Here is a 21,050-nt window from a genome sequence, read left to right as displayed (position 1 = left end):
TGGCCCGGGCAGGACGGGCGCGGGGATGGCGATCGCATCCTGAGTTCTCTGTGACTGCTGGGGATGCATCGACGTCTCTGTTCTGCTTGATTGAGCACCAGGCAGGAGCAGAACCGGCTGCTGACCCGTGGGCAACGAGACTCAGAACCACTTAGTTCTAGACTCAAGAAAAATGAGATAAAATGTTGATTTCAATGGCCAGTTACAGTTTAAACTATCACATTTTTTGAACAGGCAGTGAATTAAAACACTGAATAGTACGCGAAATGTTCTCAGTAAAGTCAAAACCAGGCTTTTGGTGAGACAATTTTTGAACTTACTGCTTGTAAATTTAAGCTCAGTGGTTTTTAGTTTTTCACTCATCCTTGAAGTTGCAAATCAAGATTTCTCTACGTTGAGGTCACTGCTGGCCCGGGGTGCGCAGGACCATGCTTTGAGAGTGGCTCTCGCGGCCACATCAGCTGTGCGGCTGTGAGGCTGGAGGAGAAGCTGGGCCCTGTGGACCGAGGAGGCCGAGTGTCCCAGTGTCCACCCAGCCGGCTGCTCCCACAGCCCCCACTGAGCCACAGGCTCCACACGTGTCGCCTGGTCTCTGCCCTCAGGTCCTCTGTCGCTTCTCTTGCTGAGTTTGGTCCCTCGGCTCACTCTGTCCCCGAGTCCTTTCCTTGGTGCCAGCTGTCTGGTGGCCTAATGGAGAGCCGGAGCGAGGACAGTCTCCCCCCACTGTCCTGGGGTCTGCACGTCCCCACACCTGATCTGGCGTCACCCCAGGTCATCACGGTTCCTCACCGAGACGTTCGCTTAATAGTTCAGAGAGCAGAAAAGTGGGGAACACATTACATAAACAAGGCTACACCCAGACACCGGAACCCTTGCCAACCTTTAAAGAAGAGACCCGAAAGAGAAGTGTCTCGGATGCGCTGAGTTAAACCAAGGAGAAAATAAAACAAGTTGCAGCCCAGTGCACGTGGAGTGGTTTCATTGAACCTGCACACGTCTGCAGAGACGTCTACTGCTCACACAGCTCAGCGCGTTGTACCTGAGTGGCGGGAGTCGTAGGAGGAAGCAACAGTGAGTCTTGGAGGAGCAAGTGCAATGAAGGTCACTCTAATTTTAAGCGACAGTTATTTTTACAATAACAGATAATGATGTAGAAATTAATGGGCAGATGAATAAGCAGAAAGAAGAAATATGTTTCAGGACTCTAGGTCTAGAACTGTACGGCTCCAGGGCTCTCACTTGTCTCGTTGGTTCCGTTACTTCCTCTTTTACAGCATACAGAATTACGGTCCAGGTTGACAGTTGTCCCCTTGTCCCCTGTCTGTCCCCTCGCAGGCTCTGAAGCCTCTGGGGAAAGGGCTGACTCCCAGGCTGCCTCCTTGGCACACAGTGTGGCGATGGGGCCCCTGCCCTGGGCCCCTGTCCACCAAGGGCTCTTTGTGCAGCTCCCCCGTCATCCAGCAAGTCCTGGTCTGGGAGAGACAGACTCAGCCCGTGGGACTTATCTGAGGGCTGGAGCTGGAGGGATCAACCAAGGTCCCTGGTGGTGAAAACCCATCAGGTCATATAGACAAGGTATTGGGGTCCAGACTTAGAGTTCCAAGCTCAAGTTCTTGCCATATAAAATCTTCAGCAAACCTTTAAATGTCCCTAAGCCCCTTTCCGTGTCAGTAAATAAGCATGATCGCATCTACCCCCCCCCCAGCAGCACTTTTAACCACGAGCCCATATTAGCGGTCTCCACACTGCACGGGCTGCTCTGCTAGACAGGCTTCCTTTGTTTTCTCATCCTCCACGCAGAAGCTGGAGACGCCTTCCAGGGCTTTCAGAAGCCAGCCCTGCACCCATGCAGGCTTGGTCTTCAGGACCGGGCTCCACTTCTGCTGTGCCCTCAGTACCTCTCCAGGCAGCTTTACAAGAGATGCTGAAGATTCAGTTGCACAGGGCAGGGGCGGGGCGTCAGCACGCCAAGCCGTGCTCAGAAAGCAGATGGAAGTCACTTGCAAGGCTTCAAAGAGGAAGACAAGTCTAATCCCCAAAGCTTCCTTTTAGTCCTTCCTGCGTTTCAGAAAATGCCCTGGGTTCTAAGGCGCAGATATCACCTTACAGTGTGGCAGTCACAGTGGAGCTTGCCCTGTGCGGTTCAGAGCATTCTTCCTTCCCTCTGGGACGCCGGGTCCCCTTTGCGGGTGCTCAGGACGGCGGCCCTCCCATCCCGAGGCAGCTGCTGGCTCCAGCCTGCACCTCCACACTGACAGCCACCTGGGGAATTCCTCAAGGAGCGAGGCCATGCCCTTCGTGTCTCATGTGGAGGAGCGCCCAGTCCTGCTTGCTACCAGGCAGCTTGGGAGAAAGGTTCCAAACGAGGAGGAAAACAAGGCCGCCTGCGCACGGCGAGGGGTGGTTTTCACTGCTGCTTGTGCCTCCCTGTCTCAGGAAGGCCAAGTCCTTCTGCATCCTTCTGCTACCTACGGAAAAGCTTGCGTAACCCACAGCCCAGGCCAGCACCCTGAGGTCGTGTGGAAGCCGAAGGTGTGGCCGGAATCATGCCCAGGCCCCACACTCGGGTGCTCTTTAGGATTAACCCTTTCACAGGTGAGAGGCGGGTGGAGACAGCCTCATGAAGCCTCACAGCTGCGTGGAGTTTGATGCAGACTTGAACTCAGATCTTTCTCCGAAACCTGTGCCCAACAGCCGGGCCGGCACCATGGGTGGGACGCCAAGGCTGACCCCAGATGAGGGGTGGCGTGGTCCTCAGCAGGAGCTGCCAGCATTGGCCGGGTAGCCCACACTACATGCAATCTCATCTAGGACTTCCTAGAGCTGTAAACGGTGCCACTGTCCGACCCTGGGGTCTTGGCCCTCCTTCGCCACCCAGTTCCACTTCCCTCCTTCTCTCTCTTGCCTCAGCCACGTCACAGAGGAAGCTCGAGTGTCTTCTGGGTGCCCCCCGAGTTGGAGGGGAAGTGATGGTGACCCAGGCAGCACAGACCACAGCCCGAGGCGGTCGCCCCACGCTCCCCCCAGGAGGTAGAGCTCTCTGCTAGAAAGGAGATAAAAATAGTGAAGAAACACTTCCCTGCGTTCCCTGAAAGCCTGGCAGCCTTCCAGGGTGGACTTATGTACTTTTTGTACTTGGAGGAAAAAAAAGAGATGGGATTTGATCCAAGAACGGTCCTGTGAGCGAGAGAAATATGGAGCCGGCAGCTGGAGTGCAGCGGCCAAGTGGTACCGCCAGCTGCAGGCCCATTAATTAGCGGGCCTGGTATGCAGCGGTTCCCGTGACCCTGGTGCTTGTTGGATTCGCAGAGATAATCTTCGCAGAGCCTGACTTCTCTCCCCGCAGTGTATTTATCCAAGAGGTACCTTGCCCGTTTCCCCTCATCTCTCCTGGCAGTAAATTTATTCTAATTGCCGAGAGATAGAGTAAAAGCCTGATTGAATGCTTGGCAGTTTATGGAGATTTATTTCTGGGGCTTAAGGGGTTTTTAGAGCGTATGGTTAGAGCAGGGTTGAGGGGAGCCGGGGAAAGGAGCCCAGGAGAAAATGCAGGCTTAATGGATCTGTAAAGTGACCCCGGCTGCAGACGAAGGCTCACTCCGAAGCAGTTTACACCGCCTGACCCAAACCCGGGTGGGGACAGCGGGTGCTGCGGGGGTCGCATTTCCACGTGGCGTGATCAGTGTCATTGCACGGGCGAGGTGGGGCTCCTTCCGGGGAGAAAGTGCAGGGACCACACATTTCCAAGCAGGAAAGCAAACCTCTAGCACCTGTGCTTTGGCTCACCGCCTCCTCCTGGAGCGCAGCGCTGAAGTCCGGGTTAAGCCCCGTCCTCAGACTGTGGCTCCTGAGAGCCAGACCTTTGTCCCCGGATTTCTAACTGGGGGACTCGGGAGTCGCCTGCCCCTTCTCCCAGGCTCTCCCAGAGGATGAAGAGGCCACTGCACCCTCACCCTGCCTGGGCTGGCCAAGCGCTTGCTCTGCTGAACTTTTCCCCCAAAGCCTTCGGTGCTCCAGATCCCAGGAGTGACATCCATCTCCTCCGCAGCTGCTCCGAAAATTGTGCTGAGGTTGAATTAGGATTTTCAACTGTGAAGTGGGCTCTGTTGTAAATCTAATCCTGGGGAAGTGGAGGCTTTTGCTCTGGAGAAGAGGCCTTGCGGGGGGAGCAGGCCGGACAGCACATGCACCCCTCCTGGGGCACAGGCAAGCCGGGCGGGCGCGCTCGGAACCACCCTGCCTCCACTCCTTCCCGGAACTGACGGAAGGGGACCTTGGGGAGGTCCTCAAGCTTTTTGAGGGTGCACTCGACTCCCAGAAAAATGCAGCCCAAAGCTGTGGTAAGCTCATGAGGGCAGAAGGAGCCCTTTGGGAGAGCGCTCTCCCGAGGTACCAGGAGCCCAGCTGGCGACATTGCAGTCCCAGGCGCTAGCCTGCGGGTTCTTCCCTGTCCCAGCTGCCGACAGTGTCCTGCGGCTTCCACCTGGGACACTGGTCACTGTGGTGGGCCCGGCTGGTGGCCTGGATGCAGGGGACACTGGTGCTCCCTGTGACCATGGCCATTCCCAGCCTGAGCACCCTCTCTGCCCTCTGAACTTCCTCCTACCCTGGGGTTTGGGGTCCTGGGTGGTAACCCCGTCCCCCTGCTCCAGCCTCAGGTCCGAGGCGGCCCATGTGGTTCCTCCAGGGATGTCAGGGGTTACGGCACGGCCTCCTAAGGCAGAGAGCTGCTCGAGGCTTTTCTCCTTTTGCGGCCTCATGCCCATCCTCCTGCTTCCTGGGACCCAAATGAGCTTCCTGCGTCCGTGTCCCTGTCTCCTGGGAACCTCTGGGGGTCACAGTGCTGCATGACTCCTCAGCCTGTCACCCTCGGGAGGAGCTGACTGTCCAGGTCAAAGTCCCAGCACGTTCCTGGTCACCTCACTGTCCCGGGGCGGCGGGAGGAGGGCTTGGTGTAGTCAGGATGTGAGTGACACTCCTAGCACACTTGGTCTCTGTGCCCTCTGTACTGAGCTGGGCACAGGGCACAGAGAGCAGACACATTTTCTACCCAGCCTTCCAGGCAGAGCAGATTGGAGCTTTGTGTGAGTCCAGGCAATGTGGCTGCGTGGGGTATGGCAGATGGGGAAGGCTCTGAAGGGGCGGGAGACACATGGGGTGCAGCCAGCTGTGAGAGCGTTTCCCTTGCACATGGTGGCCCACGGTAGAGCCATGGAGAGTGTCACCAGGATGAAGCAGCATTTTGCAGGGGTCCTGGGTCCCCTTTGCTTCTCAGAGGCCAAATTACCCCGCCCAGAAGCCCTGCAAAGGCTGGGCTCACGAGGAGGCCAGGCACTGGGTGATGCCAAGCATTTACCTGGCTCCGTGGACACCTGGGCCACCAGAGACGACTGTGGGGATGATGGTGGGGACACTGTGATGCCCAGGGAGGCTGGGTCCACACCAACACCCAAACCTTCGACCCCACCTGGCCCAGCTCTGTGCTGGGAAGAAACCCCGGCTCCCGGGCTCACCTCAGCCCTCTCCAGCACTCCCAGGGCTCAGGTCCGCGGAGGAAGCACAGGTTCATCCTGGTGCCACTCCCCACAGCCTCCCCAATGCAGCCTCGGGGCCTCCCTCGGAGAATGAAGCCCTCGCCCGGGTCTGAGTGAGGGCTGAGCACGCTGTGACTCACGTGTGCAAGCCTTGATGACACTGCGGGCTCTGAGGGAGGCAGGGGGCTCTCAGAGGTACAAGGGATGTCTTCCTATCAACCGTCAGATTCCAGTCTCGCCCTTTAGGCCTGCGAGAAGGTCCAGCACCCAACTCCCTCTTCTCCAGTCCACGGGCTGGACCAAAGTCCAGAGGTCTGGGGCAACACAGAGGCCTGGCCTTGTCCTCTCTCTCGTTTGTATAAGTATTTACTGAACATTCACCACATGCCAGGCCTGGCTCCGGGAGCAGACTGGCAGCAATGTGCAAAGGAGGGTGCTATGGTTTAGACCTGGACCTCTCAAGTCTGTTGGAGGCTTTTCGAGGGTGACTGGATTATGGGCTGACATAGCTTAATGTACTGCTAGAAGTAGGAAGAGGCAGTCACGGGAGCGTGACCTTGACACAGTTGTCGCCCTTCCTGCCTCCTTCCCTCTCCCTCCCTGCTTCCCGTCTGCTCTCTCCTCCACCAGACTCTTCCACCATGCTCCTTCTGCCCGGAGTCTGACCGTGCAAGGACTGAATCTACTGAGCCCAGATGAACCTCTCCTCCTTTAAGCTGTGGGTGTCAGGTATCGCCTCTCAACGCTGGAGAGGTACCTGAAACAGAGCCAGCGTGCCCACCCTCCTTTCCAGGCCTCTCAGGACCTCAGGGAGGAATCTTTACCAGGGCTGGGACCAGACCTCACCTGGAGCATAAAGCCTTCCCTGCTAGACACGGCCCAGCCTGGCTGAGCCTGGAACAGGAAAGAATTTTCTAGAAAGTTCCACACTCTTCCCTTCTAGAAAGTTCCACACTTTTCCCTGTGCAGTTACCTCCTAAACTCATCACTTCTTGAAGGCAGCTGCCCAGCCCTCCCTCTCTACAGCACCCCCAATGACCCTCCAAGTACAAACCCCTTAAAAAATAATATAAATGCTATTTATTTCTCATCATAATATACATATATCAGAATACTCTGAAGAAAATGATTTTGTATTTAATTCCATTTGTTTCACTTTGCTTTTTAAAATTTACTTATTTAATTAGATAGAACATATGTGCAATACATGATGTTTATCATTCTTGTAGAGAGTTGGTATATGTACATATCTTCATTCTTTTTACTTCTCTTCCCCTCTCCTCCCTTCTTCTCCTTCTATCTCTTGATCCTCTTCTCATTTGAAAAAAATCTATCGCCTTACTTCCTATTACCTATTTCCTCTTGTACTCTTTATTTCTATTTTGAGTTTCTCGTGTAAGAGAAACTGCAATATTTAAGCTTGTGTGTCTGATTTATTTCATTTAACATTATGATCTCAAGGTGTATCTGTTTCCCTGCAAATGACTCAAGTCTGTCATTCTTTATGGCAGAGTAGTACTCCATCGTGTATAAATATCACATTTTCTTTATCCACTCTTATTTTTTTTTTGATACTGGGGGTTGAATTCAGGACCTTGCACTTGTGAGGCAGGCAGAGGAACCACTGAACTAAATCTCTGGTTGCATCCATTCTTCTATTGTTGGGATATGTAGGCTGCTTCCAAGATTTAGCTGTTATGAGTTGTACTGCTAAAAACATAAGTGTGCATGTAGCACTGTAATATGATGCCTTTAATTGTTTTGGGAAGATACCTAGAAGGAGAATAGCTGGGTCAAGTGGAATTTCTAGTTTCAGTGTTTTGAGGGGTAGTGGTAGCTTTGATTTGGTAGTGGTCGTACTATTGCACATTCCCACCAACATGCAGAAGGGTCCTCCCACCCTGCAGCCTCCCTAGCTCTTGTTGTTATGTGATTTCTTGATGATGGCCACTCTTTCTATGGTGAGATGGAATCTCAGTTTTGATTTAATTTGCATTTCTGTACTGATGAGAGGTGTTGAACATTTCTTCACGCACTTGGCCATTTGTCCTTCTATGAAGTGTCTATTCATTTCACTTGCCCATTTCTCAGTTGAGTCTTTTTTTTTTTTTGAGGGGTCTAATTTTTTGAAGTCTTTACATATTCTAGATATTAGTCATTTGATGAATAGCTGGCAAACTTTTTCCCATTCTGGGGGTTGTTTCACTCTGTTTGTTGTTTCTTTTGCTGTGCAGAGCTTTTTGCTTTGATAGATCCTGTGTTGACTCTTGGTACTATTTTCTGTGACACCAGGGTCCTGTTTAGAATGTCTTTGCCTGAGTCTATGATCAAGAGTTTTATCTATTTTATCTCCCAACCGGTTAAGTGTTTCTGTTTTAATATTTAGTTCTTTGATCCATTTTGATTTTGGTTTAGTACATGGTGAGAAAAAAGGGTCTCGATTTGAGCTTCTCCACATGCACCATTTATTAAAGATGCTATCTTTCCCCCAAGGTACATTTTTGGCCCTTCTGTTAAAGATCAAATTTCTGCCTGTGCTTGCATTTGCTTCTGCATCCTCTGCTCTGTTTCACTGATCTCCATGTCTGTTTTTAGTTGCAGTAGCTCTGTAATATAACTTCAAATCTGGGACTGTGATGCCTCCATTTGATTCTTGTTGCCCAGAATTGCCTTTGTTATTCTGCATCTTTCTGGTTTCATATGAGTTTTGGGATTGTTTTCTGCAGTTCTGTGAGTAATACTATTGGGATTGCATTAAATCTGTGCATCAATTTTGGAAGTGTGGCCATTTTGATTCTGTTGGTTCTGCTCACAGTATCAGGGGTGTCTTTCCATTTTCTGGTGTCCTCTTCAATTTCCTTTTTCAGAGTACTGTAGTTTTCATTCCCTTCCTTAGTTAAATTAATTCTTAAGTATTTAATTTTTACTGGTGTTATCATGAATGATATTTTTTCATAGTTTCTTTCTCAGTGGGTTAATTACTGGTGTACAGGAATGCTATTGTTTTTTGTGTGTTGGTTTTGATGAATTTGGTTAATTCTGAGTCTTTTGAAGTGGATTTTTTTGGGTCTTCTACATAGAAGCTCATGTCATCTGCAAATAATGATATTTTGATTTATTTTTTTCCTATATGTATCCCTTTTATTATTATTTTTTGTGCCAAATTTCTCTGGCTAATGTTTTGAATACTATGTTGAACCAGAATGGTAAGAGTGGAGTCCTTGTCTTGTTCCTGATTTTAGAGGGAAAGCTTTCAGTTTTTCCCCATTTAACATGATGTTGGCAGTAGACTTGTCATAAATGTCTTTTATCAGATTGAGCTAAGATCCTTCTATACCTATTTGGTGTTTTTATCATGAAATGATGTTGGATTCCGTCAAAGGCTTTTTCTGCTTCTGTTGAGATGATCATGTGATTTTTGTCCATGCTCCTGTTTAGGCCCATTTGTTTTACTTTGGGAAAATATACATAACATAAAATTCACCATCAAAACATTTTCATTTTCAGCAGCATTAAGTACCAAGGAGCAAAGCTTTTATCAGGAGAAGTCACTTCCAAGTTTTCCCCTGCCCATTTTCCAGTCTGTTCCAAAGCTTGGATAGCTATTTGAAACGGAAGGGAGACCATTAGTATTTCAGTCCAGCCTCCCGCCACAGCCAGATTGTAACTGCTAAGTCAGGTAACAGGGCTGGCTAGTCCATGCTAGCATTTTACTCCACCTTTGCCTCTGTGTGTGTGTGTGTGTGTGTGTGTGTGTGTGTATACACTCACACATTACATGGTGGGGCCTCAGGAGACCCATGAAGGTGTCAGTGGTTTGGCCTGGCACCTGACCACCCTCTGTTCTGAGCTCTACCCTTTCTTCTACATGGTCCTCCATCCTACCACGCCTCAGCCAGACACTGCCCTGGGTACCACCGCTGTCAGCCTGGTAGCAAATTCCTAGAGCTCATGCCACCCACAGTATTACTAACAAGGCTGGGTGCTTGCGGGCATCTGCACTGTGGATGGCAGGACTGTCCCGTGTACACTGCACACTGAAGGCTACCTAGAGATGAAAAGGCCTCACACACCTAGACAGAGCCGCAGGGTAGAGTTTCTCTTGCTGTGGTGGACAAGACGTGGACCCAGTAGTTTCATGCCCCTTTTCCAGGAGGGTGGTCTCTCATTCTCAGTGCTGATCTTGTGAGTTTAAACAGCCCCCGACTCTGCTTGGGCAGCGGTAGAAGCTGTTCCTGCTGTTCTAGCTGCCCCTCCCTGTGCACTCTTTGCCGCTGGGTCCTCCCACTGCCTGTGATGATGGAATCTCAAAATCCTCCCCCCAAGACCAAGTGCTCTTCCCGGTAATTCTCTTTCTGTGAATGGCATCACTTCTCCATTCAATGCTTTCCTTTTCTTTGTTTCCAAGTCCAGGTCACTCAAACATCAGATGGATTTCCTCTCTCCAGTCCTCCACACCATTCTTCCCTTTCCTCTCTACCGCCAGCCCTCTGGTTTGGGCCTCCTCAGCAGGAAGCTGGGTCCTCACTGTAGCCCCCATCTTGGGTCCCTCTCTGTGGAGACTGCTGTCTCCTCCCGTGGGCTGGACCCATCTCACTGGGTGCACCTTCCGTCTTATCACAGATAGTAAGCACCCTGAAGACAGTCTGTGTTGCATTCATTTTTATATCCCTGAGTCTAATGCAGTGCCTGGCACCGGGCAGATACTTGGCAAGGCTGGATTGAATTGGTTATACTCTGCTGAAATGTTTCCGTGACTTCTTATTTTGTGCTGGGTGAAGTTCCACCCTGACATTTGAACCCCCACGTGACTGCCACTCAACGCCCTGCTCTCACTTGCAAGTGGTACCGATGTGCCCGTGAAACCGAAGCACTGGCTTTTGCACACACACTCTCTACACTTCCACACCCACTATCTTTCCTTCCTCTTTGGAATGAATGTGCATTATTAAAATTCTAGTCATTCCTTACCTTTTTCCTAAACTTTTTAAATTATAAACTGCATTATTTTATAATTTACAAAGCTCTCAAGCATTTTAAATTTAGTGTGTTTGAAATATTTAATGATAAAAATGGGAAACAGGAGGGAGAGGAGAGGAAGGGGAAGTAAAAAGGACCAAGCTGCTATGAGCACAGGTACTGACTCCTCCCGATGAACTGATGAAAAGACCCAGGTGCACAGATGTAGAAGCAGAGCGCATCCTCGGTAGAATAAGTGTAAAGCACGTTCACAGCTCAGATGTGTTACAGAGAAACCGGACATCAAAAAGCAAGGAGAAGGCAAAAAACATTCCCAGTGCCTGAGGAGAGCAGCCACCAATGCCTGTCCTGAAAGCTGTATTTCACCAATGAGAGTGAAACAGGGACAAAGCTGAGTGAACAAAAATTAGCAGAAGCACACTGAGGAAGCAAGATCCAAGATCCGTCCCCAGAGCTCCTGCTTCCAAGGAACTCTGATGGGAATCCCACTTGTGGGACCCAAAGCCCTCCTGATCATGCTCACCGGTTCCTGCACACACCGAGTCGTGTGCCCTTTACTAGCAGCCCTTCCTCCTCCGCCCACCACCGCCAGTGTGACTCGAGTGAGCAGCTGTTCTCGCGTGTGCATGCAGGAGGTGGGTGTGACTGCTGGCTGGAAGCACCTGGTCCAACTCCTGTCCAGTGTCCTGAAGGCCATCGGCACCGAAGGATGCTCTCTTCAGGGGGCTTCTGTGGTCAGGCTCTGCCCAGAAACCCTGCACAAGCTGTGCCATCTCCTGCAGATGCGCCCCTTCCCTTGTCAGCACTTACCAAAATTACTTGAACACGGAAGACTCCTTCCCCCCTTTTCTAAGACATTCTCAAGACACTGGTGTTTCTAATTTCATATTTTAGGAAAATACTGCGGGAGGCAATGCCTCATCTGACAGTGCCAAGCACTTTCCATTACTAGCTGACCACAGTTTTAAGTCATTTTACCCTGGGTTCCTTACCTGTGCCAGCTGAGCAGGCAGCTGCCTCCAACTATAAAATTCTGCAGGTTTAAGGATCTTGCTTCTGATATCCAATCATTCGTTCATCTTGCAGATACTGAACTCCTAGGATGTGGCTCCCTGCACGGCGCTGTGCGTAGAAACAGGCAGGACTGGCATTGTCACGGTTTCATGAGGCCACCAGTTGAGGATGCTTTTCTGGAGCTTGCCATCAGAACATCCTTCTTTGACTCCTAGAACCAAATTTATTCTGGTTAAAAATTTGTTATTTACTATCTCGTTTCTTACATGTATCAGGTTGTAGAATGAATCTTTAGACTCAAGCCTGTGGTCTCTCTCTAGGCTTATGACTCTACTTCACAAAAGACTTACATTGTAAGAGTTAAAAAAAAAAAAACAAAAAAACAACGTGATCTGTTAGGAACACCTAGCTTTTAAATCTCCACCTCTGACTTTCTTTGGAAAGGTTCAGTCTGGTGTGGAAAGCAAACCCTAAATGTCCAGCGTCGCAGGGCAGTGCTGTGCACTCAGCACTCTGTGCCTTACCTCACCTTGTCCTCCTGGAGCCGCACGACTGGGCTCCCACGCCCACTCTGGGTCACACGACAGGGCAGCTGGCTTCGACCAGGCTGCCCTTTGACTCAGGTGTGAAGCTGGCACTGTTTCCTCTGTGTGTCCCAGCCACACTCAGCAGGGGGCTGGCATGTGTACATAGTAGCATTTCCCATCACTGTCAGTTGCCTTACCCCCTTCTCCTGCTGTGCAAATTCTTAAGATTCTGTTCAGAATAGAAATGAGAATAGAATGGAACAGAACTGGGCCCTGTAGAGTCTCTGCTGGATCCTTAAGATTCAACATCCCCAAGGAGCTGAACAATTGTGGGGAGTTTTAAAGGCTGAGCTCCAGCCAGGTTGTGTACTAAGGAGATCACGAAAATGAAAAGCTTTTCCCCTCTCTCTTGGCCGAGCGCTAATCTTCCCAGTCGGACTCTGTCCTGTGCCCAAGAACTGCACTCCAGATAGTCGGGCAACACGAAGTTGGGGAACAGCTGCAACCCACCAGCTCCGTCCACATGCCCGATGTTTCCTGCGAGTATTCAGGGATAAAGCTCACTCTCGACCTGAAACATTCTGCTATCTCCAGCACACACAGTATTTATGCGATGGCACTGATTATGTGGTAAGAAACTATAATCCTGGGCATGGGGGCATTTTAATCATACAATGTTGCATTTTCAGAAGAGAAACACAATCTGGTAAAAGAAAGGAGACACACACTATGTCTGTGAGAGCTCTTGGTGCTGAGTTTAGAAACTGTTCTGCATGGAAATGGATAAAACATAAACATAGCCATTTATCTGCCCAGGACAAGAAATTCCACCATGCGATGAGCATTAAGATAACATTTCAAACCTATCCTTTCCCGTCTGAGGCCAAGAACTCGTTTCCCTACTTTCTTGGCTACTGGCACACAGCGAACTACCAGACCTGAGATTTCTGTCACACACTGACGCTGATGGCCCAATTCTGCTGTGTCAACTGGTAACTTGCATGGAGCTGCCCCCCTACAACCCAGGCGAATGACTTTCCATGGTTAACTTTCTGGGATTCGGATCCATATCTGATTCCGCCTCTGCAGTGTGACAGAACCCCATGAAGGGTATTTGCTAAAGGGACTGCTATTTGTTTTCTTTTATTTTCTGTTACTGGGGATCGAACCCAGGACCTTCACACTAAGTTACCTCCCCATCCCTTTTTATTTTGGGCAAAGGTCTTGCTCATTTGCTAAGTTGCCCAGGTTGGACTCAAACTTGCCTTCCTCCTGCCTCAGCCTCCCACAGTGCTGGGATCACAGGTGTGGGCCACTGCACCCGGCTTTCTTCAAGCCATGTGCCTGAGTGTGCGATCAAATGTGAAACAGTGACGTGCCTACGAACCGGGTAGTGACCTCGAGCAGGAACTGGCTTGGGTTCTACTTGCAGGGTCTGGGCCTCTCCCTCCACGGGATGACAGTGGGAGGGCGCTGTGCCAGACCCTGCGGTGACCCTCCAGCCCTCTCTCCAGCTTCTCCCCCGGCTGTGTTCACACTGGAGGTGGAGGTGAGGCCCATGTCTCCGCTGCCTTCTCCTGCAGTGTGTTTACGCTGCCACTTCCCCGGGGTAAATGAGCCCACTTCGCACAGAGGCCGCCCTTGTGAAGTCAGAGGGTCTCACTCTTTAAGGCACAAGTCTGTTAAAGGTTTTACGACTTGCAAGCAAAGCAGTGTTTCATCTTCAGCTACAAGACAGCTAGAGTCAAAGAGAGAGCCTTCTACACCAAATAAATTAAGCACTGGACTAATTTACAATTCCACGCACCCTTGCCAGACGCCCTAACTGAATGCAGTCAACAGATTGAATGTTCCCTTGGCAGCAAGCGAGGGTCTGAGGCTCCGCACCTGCACCGCCCCGTTGGGTCTCAGTGTTGAATCGCAGCCAAACCCACGCTGGGCCAGGCAGCAGAGCTGGCACTGGAGGTGGGGCCCGAGTCCTCCAGGTACGGCGGTACTGGTTCCGGGTGGCAAGGTGGTGGCCCGCGAACACTGGGCGGGATGGGTCCTCCCTCTGTGCGCAGGCGGCTCAGTCCAAGTCCCTGGCAGGAGCTCTTTACCATCTCAGCTGGAGAACGAGGGGACCTTTTGTACGTGGAGCCAAAATCTGTACTGTCAGAGTCAAAGCGAGACCCCTCCCGGGGTTCCGGGTGTGGCCTAGCACCTGCCCTCACAGTGACACCAGGGATCCGCACCTGCTGGCCCTCCTGGCCACTCCGGCTGGCCCTAGGGGCCAGAAACCGGTCTTCAACAGATGGAACTTTAGAATCAGAACGCGGTGATGTCAGTGTGCCGGCTTGTGTGCGGAGAGCTGGCTGGTGTAGGCAGCCAGCAGACACACGTAAAGAGCCAGCAGGAATTACTCGTTTCTCTCCATCCACAGACCGGGTCTTCCGCCTCCCTCTAGGGGCCCCAGAGGACTAACAGGGCAGGTGAGGCTAGGCTTCCTCTTCTTAGGCCTTGTTGGTACAGAAATGAGCCGGGCAGAAATAAAAGAGAAAGAAGAGAAACCCACAGCCAGACTGCATGTGGACCCGCAGCCCATCCGGGAGCGGCTCCACCCTGGCCCAGGTCACCTTCTGGGGCAAGGGGAGGACAGGGTGGCGGGGAAACAGTCAGCATCGTACCCGAGAAGTGTCTGCACAGAGCACACGGCCTTGGAACCGGGTCGCTGCTGCCGGTCCCGGGCACACAAACATTTTCATGCCTGGTTAGAAAGTGGAGAGAAACTTGACTGGCTGCTGTGGCTGTGGCCTTGAAGACTCAACAGCCTCTTTGTTGTCCTGTGCCTCTGCAGCCAGGCAGGTGTGACGGGGCCCTGCTCCACAGGCAGTGTGCTTTGAAGCCAGAATCAAGGCTGCGGTACCTTCAAGGAAGCAGGGCTCTAATCATCACAACACCCGCCGGCCGTGGCCTTCATCCCTCAGCCTCCACCTCCCTGCCTGGCACCGGCCCAGGTCCCCACAGATGGCTCTGTGCCCGCCCAGGCGGCCGGCGGAGGAGGCTTCTTGGTGTCCCCCACGGCTGACACAGACCCACCAGCCCAGGAGCCCGGACCCAACCACGGAGGGCCGCCGGCTGAGGGGCCCCAGGGCTAGGTGGGGTACCTCTCTCACCCGTGCCACCTGCGGTCCCTCCCCGGGCTGGAGCCGTGGCGTGGGACCGCCGGCCCTTGCCAAGTCGGCCATCCTGGCCCCATCCGGGAGGCGACATCTCAAGGCCAGGGGAAGCTCGGAGCGGGGGCTCGTAACTTCATCCTGTACTGGAGAGTTTGAAAGCAGAAGCCAAGTGAGCAAAAACAGAAAGAGCTATAAACCATCACTTGAAAGGAACGGCTAAAGAATTCATGGGGCCGAATGCGCAGTTGCAGCGATAATCATCTATGACTCGGTCTCCTTGGCTTCTCCAGGCAGAACCTGGGCTGTGTTCATGCACACGTTCTTCTTCCTGCTTCCTGCGCCCAAGAGCCAAGCATCCAAGTCAAGGGTTGCACAAAAGCCTGCCCCACAGCTTCATGCACACACAAGCACACACGCACCAGCCTTGGTCCTCGGGGAGCCATTGAATTGTAGGAATTCTTTTAGAATTTATTCGACATTATCACGAATCCATTCTAGTGCAGTTTAATGTCTTACGTATTAAATGGAACTAAAAATGTATTTCCTGAACTTCCCCAAACTGCATGTGCTAAGTGGAAAAACACCAGAAGCTTATTCCCCGGAAAACCAGAGGCAGCGGAACTGCGAGGAGAGTAGCATTCCAGTTCTGGAGTAGTGGTTCTCGGCTGGTGGAAACTTGGCTTCCTGGGGAGCCGCTGTGGTTGTCCCAACTGGGGACAAGGCGCTACTGGCACCCAGTGCGGGGAGGCCAGGGATGCAGCCCTGAAACAAGGAACATCCAGCCCCAAATGTCCAGGATAAGCAACCAAGTTCTTTCCATCCAACGCAGCAAAGCATAATGTACATAAGAAATCCAGTGCAGAAAAGAAAGAATTTTCATTGCCCAAAGCCGTAAGTGACATGCATCATTTAGAAAACAAAACCATTAAATAAACACTTAAAATTCACAAAACAGGAAGTCAGGTAGCTGAGAAAAAGGCTTCAATTGTGTGCCAGACTAGGAAGAGCCTTTGCATTTTCCAACAGGTTTATTTGTCTGTTTTACAAACATTTTCTGAGAATAAAAGGCTCAGTTTCACAAAACAGAACTTGAAGGTTTTGTAAGATTGTAGTTACACAGTGGTAGATTTTGTTTATATAAAGATTATAATGCATTTCAAACTATGGAAGCAGTTTAAATTCTTTCCTGAGCTGGATTACCATACTGTAATATAAAGCATTGTGGGAAACCAAAATAGATTTATCTTCCCAAACTATAAGCTGGATTTGAGGACTTTTAAAAAAGGGTGTTTAAAGCTTCCAAAAGTGAATTGCGTACAGTAAGTGTGTGTGTGCACGTGTGTGTGTGCACACACGTATCTGTGTGCGTTCACACCCCTCGGCGGTAAGTTTCCCAGCCTGTTTAATGAAGGTGGTACTCCACGCACCCGCGGGAGTGAGTAGTTACTGTCACACAGAGTATTTTGTCCCATAGAAGCTGCATCTATGAGATGTCCATAATTTACCCATCTGTTTCCACAGTTGACGCATATCGGGAATCCAGAAAATGCTCCAGAATGAAGGAGATAAGCATAGAAACCGTAGGAGTTGGCCTTTTAAGTTACTAGTTAGAGGTCACCTTACAACACCACCAATTGTAACTCAGAATCCTAAAGAATCCATGTGTGAAGGTGGGGTGAAGCATGGTTTTTACAGAAGGTTTTGCCTCCTTCACAACTATAAAAATCCATTATAGGCTAAAAATAAAACAAATAAGCAGAAATCAACCAGTAATATTTTACTAAATATGGTAAGCTCAATTTTTAAATGTTAAAAGATTTGGAAGACTATAAATGTCCATATGCAAATCGCCTGAACATCTCAATGGCTCCCTGAGTTCTCAGAATTAGCCTTTGAAATAAGAGGAGGAAAGAACCTAAGAAAAGCCAGAGGAGAGCAAAAGCTTTGCCCTCTTTGCTCCCTCATGCAGCCCCACAAGCCTGCCTTTCCGGGCTCTCACCCCAGCCTCACAGGCCATGAGCCCACAGCAGGTTGGACGTCCACTTCAAAGCTTAGGGACAAGAGCAATGACACCTCCCCGCCCTGCGCTACACAACCACAACCCAGTCGCTGGGGCCCTGTGTCCACTGCCTGGGCTGGGGGAGGCCCGGACACCTGGCGGAGGTGGTTCTGTGACCAGGAGACGTTTCTGGAGATGGGAGACTGGGGGACAGAGCAAGATCACCGACTGCACCCCAAGTGGGCCCATCCGCCCCAATGAAGGCCTGGAGAGAACAAAGTGGAGGGGTGGGTGTGTGTCCTGAACGGGTGTGAGCTGGGGTGGCCACGGCCTCTGTCCCCAGAGCTCACCCCCAAATGTGGGCAAGGGCACCCTCAGACTCCCTGCACCTCCAGCCTGTGCACTGCAGACTCTGGGCTTTTTAGCCTTCACAGTCATGTGCACAAATTCTCCTGATAAATCTGTCTCTAGCTCTGTTATTGCCGTTTCCCTGGACCTCTGGCTGAGAGGGAGGCAACTGGGGAGGTGGTACTGAGTGAAGCTAGGCAAGGAGCGGGGGAGACCACCAGGCGGAGGAGGCCCAGGTGGGGCTTGGAGGCCTGCGCGGGCCACTACGTCTCGGAGGAAGAGCAGCACTGGCGGCCTGCGGTATGAGAGGAGGCCTGCAGAAGAGCCGGTGGACCTTCCAGGGACGTGGGAAGTTCAGCCACCACCCGATGGGCACCCCTGCTCGCCCCTCTGCCCCTGCGCTGGGAGCAGACCAGAGGGCAGCCGTGAAATGGGGCAGGCTGGGGGAGGGCCTGGCGCCACCGGGCAGGAAGTCGGGGGGCTGAAAGCCCTGTGGGGCAGGGCCTGAGCCTGTGTGCCGAGGCCCAAGGCTCTGCCCTGACACCAGCAAACCACAGGAAAGGGGGAAAGGCCGGTCAGGTTTGAAGGCTTGGTCCATGGAACTTTCTGGCAGCTGGGACAGGAGCGTGAAGGACCAAACCAAACCAAACCCCAGAAGGTGAGGGGCGCCCCAAGGTCCCGGCTCCAGTAAATGCGGGAGGGAAGCTGGCCCTAAAGGGGCAGGGCAATCCAGCCGTCCAGAAGGAGGTCTGTGCTCTGGCCACTCGGTCTGCGCTGGGAGCTGGGGGTTGGCTCAGCCTCCAGGTGCGGGAGGAACAGGGCTCCTGAAGGAAGCAGGATAAAATAGTAATTAGGAAATCCCCGAACCTCACACAGTTCTTACTCCAACTCTGGATCCTCCAGGCCCTTTCTGATGGTCTTGCCCTTTCCCTCCCCACCCTGTTTTCCCTTCCCACCTATGGGCCCCACAGTGGTTCTGGCACCGTAACCACAAAGCCATTGCCCCAACAGGCGGGCCTGAGTGTCCCTGCCAGCAGCGGGGGACAAGCAGCACGGTCTCTTATATCACCTAAAGTGCCAGGAGGTCCTAGGCATCCGAGTGCTTGTGTTCTCATCCTCTCACGAGTCAGGGCCATGGCAAGGGGAGAAACCACTGATTGTTGCAGGAATAGAAGGCAGATGATCCCTCACACAGCTGTCTCTCCCCGCTAACCCGGAGTCCTGCGATAGGCTGCCTGGGGAGTGGGGAGAGGCCCATTCTCGGCCATGAGCGCTCCTGCTTGCGTTCTCCCCTAGCCCGCAGGGCCACAATGAGAGGTGACTATATCACCCAGGGTCACAGCAGGGACTGCGGGGCTCAGAGGGTGGCGAGGCCGCTCCACAGCCTGCCCACTGAGCTGCAGGGGCTGCCACTTCCATGCCAGGCAGGGTGAGTAGCACCTCCCCCCGGCCCAAAGGCGAGAACTCCTGTCCCATAAACGCCTGCTTCCCCTGGTCTTCACAGCAAGCTGGAGAAGGAAGCACCCTGCCCCCCTTATCCTGAGCTGCAGGCCCAAGCTCTAGAGGCTGACCCCACAGTCCAGCTGGGCTTGAGTGGCTCCCCGTTAGCAGTGGCCTGATCCTCCCATTTGAACGCAGCCCCCGTGGGTGTGGAGACTCTAGGACTCACTCGTGGGGGGCAGTGGGAACCCCAGCCGACACGTGGGCCCACCTGCACCTGTCATGGCCTCCACGTCTGTTTCCAGGGCTCCAGGTCGTTTCTGAGCAGGTTGTCCTCAGAGTTTGTAGTTACAAAGTTATTTAGCTGTTGCATTCACATGCCCAGTGGGAGAGGGGCTGGAAACTCACGTTGTAGGGGGCGTGTGATGACGCGGGGACGCTCAGGGACACAGGTCGTGCACACAAGCACACTCCACGCCAGCTGTGTAATGCACACACACAGGCAGATCATGCAGGGGAAGAGATGTCATGCTCCGGGCACCTGGGCTCGTGGGGACAGAGGCTGCCTGCGGGCGAGGGCAGCGTGGCGCTGTGGGGACCACAGGGCACCATGTCTGTGTCATGTGTGCCCTGCCAGTGTTCCCAGGACCTGAGTGTGGGAGGGTGAGGTACACAGCAGGGCCTGAGAGGCCGTGCAAGGCCGCCCGGGGGCTGCATGAGTGAACACAGACAGCACGGGTGATTTGGCACTGACTGTGTCCCCAACAAGGTCCAGAAGCCTCCACATCTGTGGGAAGGACACTGGGGACCAGGCAGCGGACAGCAGGCAGTGTCGGCTGAGCCAGCAAACGTGTCCTGTGTTCCAGGTCATTTTCTATCAATGGCTTCAGGTCGGAACTGTGTCCATCACATGAGGGAGAGAAATGTCACCACCCACAGGTCTCCCCGTCCCAAGGGCCCTGGGAGGACAGCTCTGCCGTGCAAGCCGTGTCCCATGTCCCCTAAATCAGACTCCCTGAGCCAGGGAGGGGAGCTGCTACGCGCAGCCCCTGGCTGTGCTTCTCGGGCAGTGGCCCTCCAGCCGGAACCGTCAGATTCCCCAGCACCTCGTGAGAAAAGGGAAGAGGAGAAAGACCAAATCCCTCTGCTGAGAGAGAACTCTCCCCATGGGAGCCCACAGCAGCTTCTGGGAAGAGACAGGCAGGGACGCAGCCAGGCCGCGTGTCTGCCCCCAGCAGGATGGGAACCTGGGCCCGGGTGCCGCCCCGGTGCTACCTAGGCTTGGTGCTGGGTGCAGCAGGGTGGGCACCCCGCGCTCTGTTCAGTCCACAGCTGCACTCTGCCAGCACACAGTGCTCCTGTCTGCTTCCAACCCTAACTGGCAAACCCTCCCCAGACCTGTGCGCAGGGTGGGAGGCTGGGGCTGGGTGAGACTCCGGGTCCTGGGGGAGCCTATTTATTCTGACCAGCTCAGCGGCGGAAGGCTGACTGCATAGAACCCACATTTTTCTCTTATCCCAGACCACAATCTCAGACACTTTCCTAAGGGAAGGAAAGGATGTGGAGAACAGCGGGCAGGCCTGTTTGCCGGACACTGTCCCGAGGCACACGCTCCCTGCCTGCAGGCGAGGTCCCCTTCACGTATCCTCTCGGACTCATCGGTGGCTCCTGGGTGCACCCAGGAGCGGTGGGGGCACAGGAGCCATGTGGGAGACTTTGAGTGAGAGAGGGCACCCAGAGGAGTGAGGGAGAGTGCAAGTGAGCGAGGGGCAAGTGTGCAAACGTGCAGCCACACACATGTGCTCGTGTGCACACACACACCACTGTGACTGTATTTTTGCCTCAGGCCCATGTTGACCAGGAACAAATTACCGTGGCCCCACGTCTCTCACATCCAGGGTGGGGGTGGCAGCAGCACCAGCTCACAGCACCGGGCAAGCCCAGGGCGCCAGCTCGGCGGGCCTCGGCCCCTGCAGGTGTGGGCATCCGGAGCCAGTCAGGACGCGGCCCACAGACCCAAGGGATGGCTGCTGTCACCCAGGCAAATGGC

At 52.8% G+C, this 21,050-nt stretch overlaps 1 protein-coding gene and 1 long non-coding RNA gene across 3 annotated transcripts in view; both read right to left on the bottom strand.

Moving 5' to 3' along the window:
- The window catches only part of Wt1 (WT1 transcription factor), a 74,688-nt gene extending 60,562 nt beyond the window's left edge, over nt 1-14,126 (bottom strand). Inside the window, exons 1-2 of one of the 2 annotated variants that reach the window (XM_033764048.1) lie at nt 13,863-14,126; nt 11,507-11,739 (exon numbers count right to left, since the gene is read on the bottom strand). The gene's annotated coding sequence lies outside the window, so the exon portion shown is untranslated. The remainder of the gene's footprint in view (nt 1-11,506; nt 11,740-13,862) is intronic. The other variant, XM_033764049.1, reaches the window with a different exon arrangement.
- A 2,283-nt stretch (nt 14,127-16,409) lies between these two features.
- Nucleotides 16,410-21,050, bottom strand: part of LOC104873612 — a 13,105-nt gene continuing 8,464 nt past the window's right edge. Inside the window, exon 3 of the long non-coding RNA XR_783515.2 lies at nt 16,410-18,384. This is a non-coding gene — a long non-coding RNA (uncharacterized LOC104873612). The remainder of the gene's footprint in view (nt 18,385-21,050) is intronic.

This window comes from Fukomys damarensis, unplaced genomic scaffold, assembly GCF_012274545.1.
Source record: "Fukomys damarensis isolate Sample0158 unplaced genomic scaffold, DMR_v1.0_HiC HiC_scaffold_16, whole genome shotgun sequence".
Taxonomy (NCBI): Eukaryota; Metazoa; Chordata; class Mammalia; order Rodentia; family Bathyergidae; genus Fukomys; species Fukomys damarensis.
Note: the sequence above shows the minus strand (reverse complement) of the source record. Positions and strands in the feature narration are given on the sequence as shown.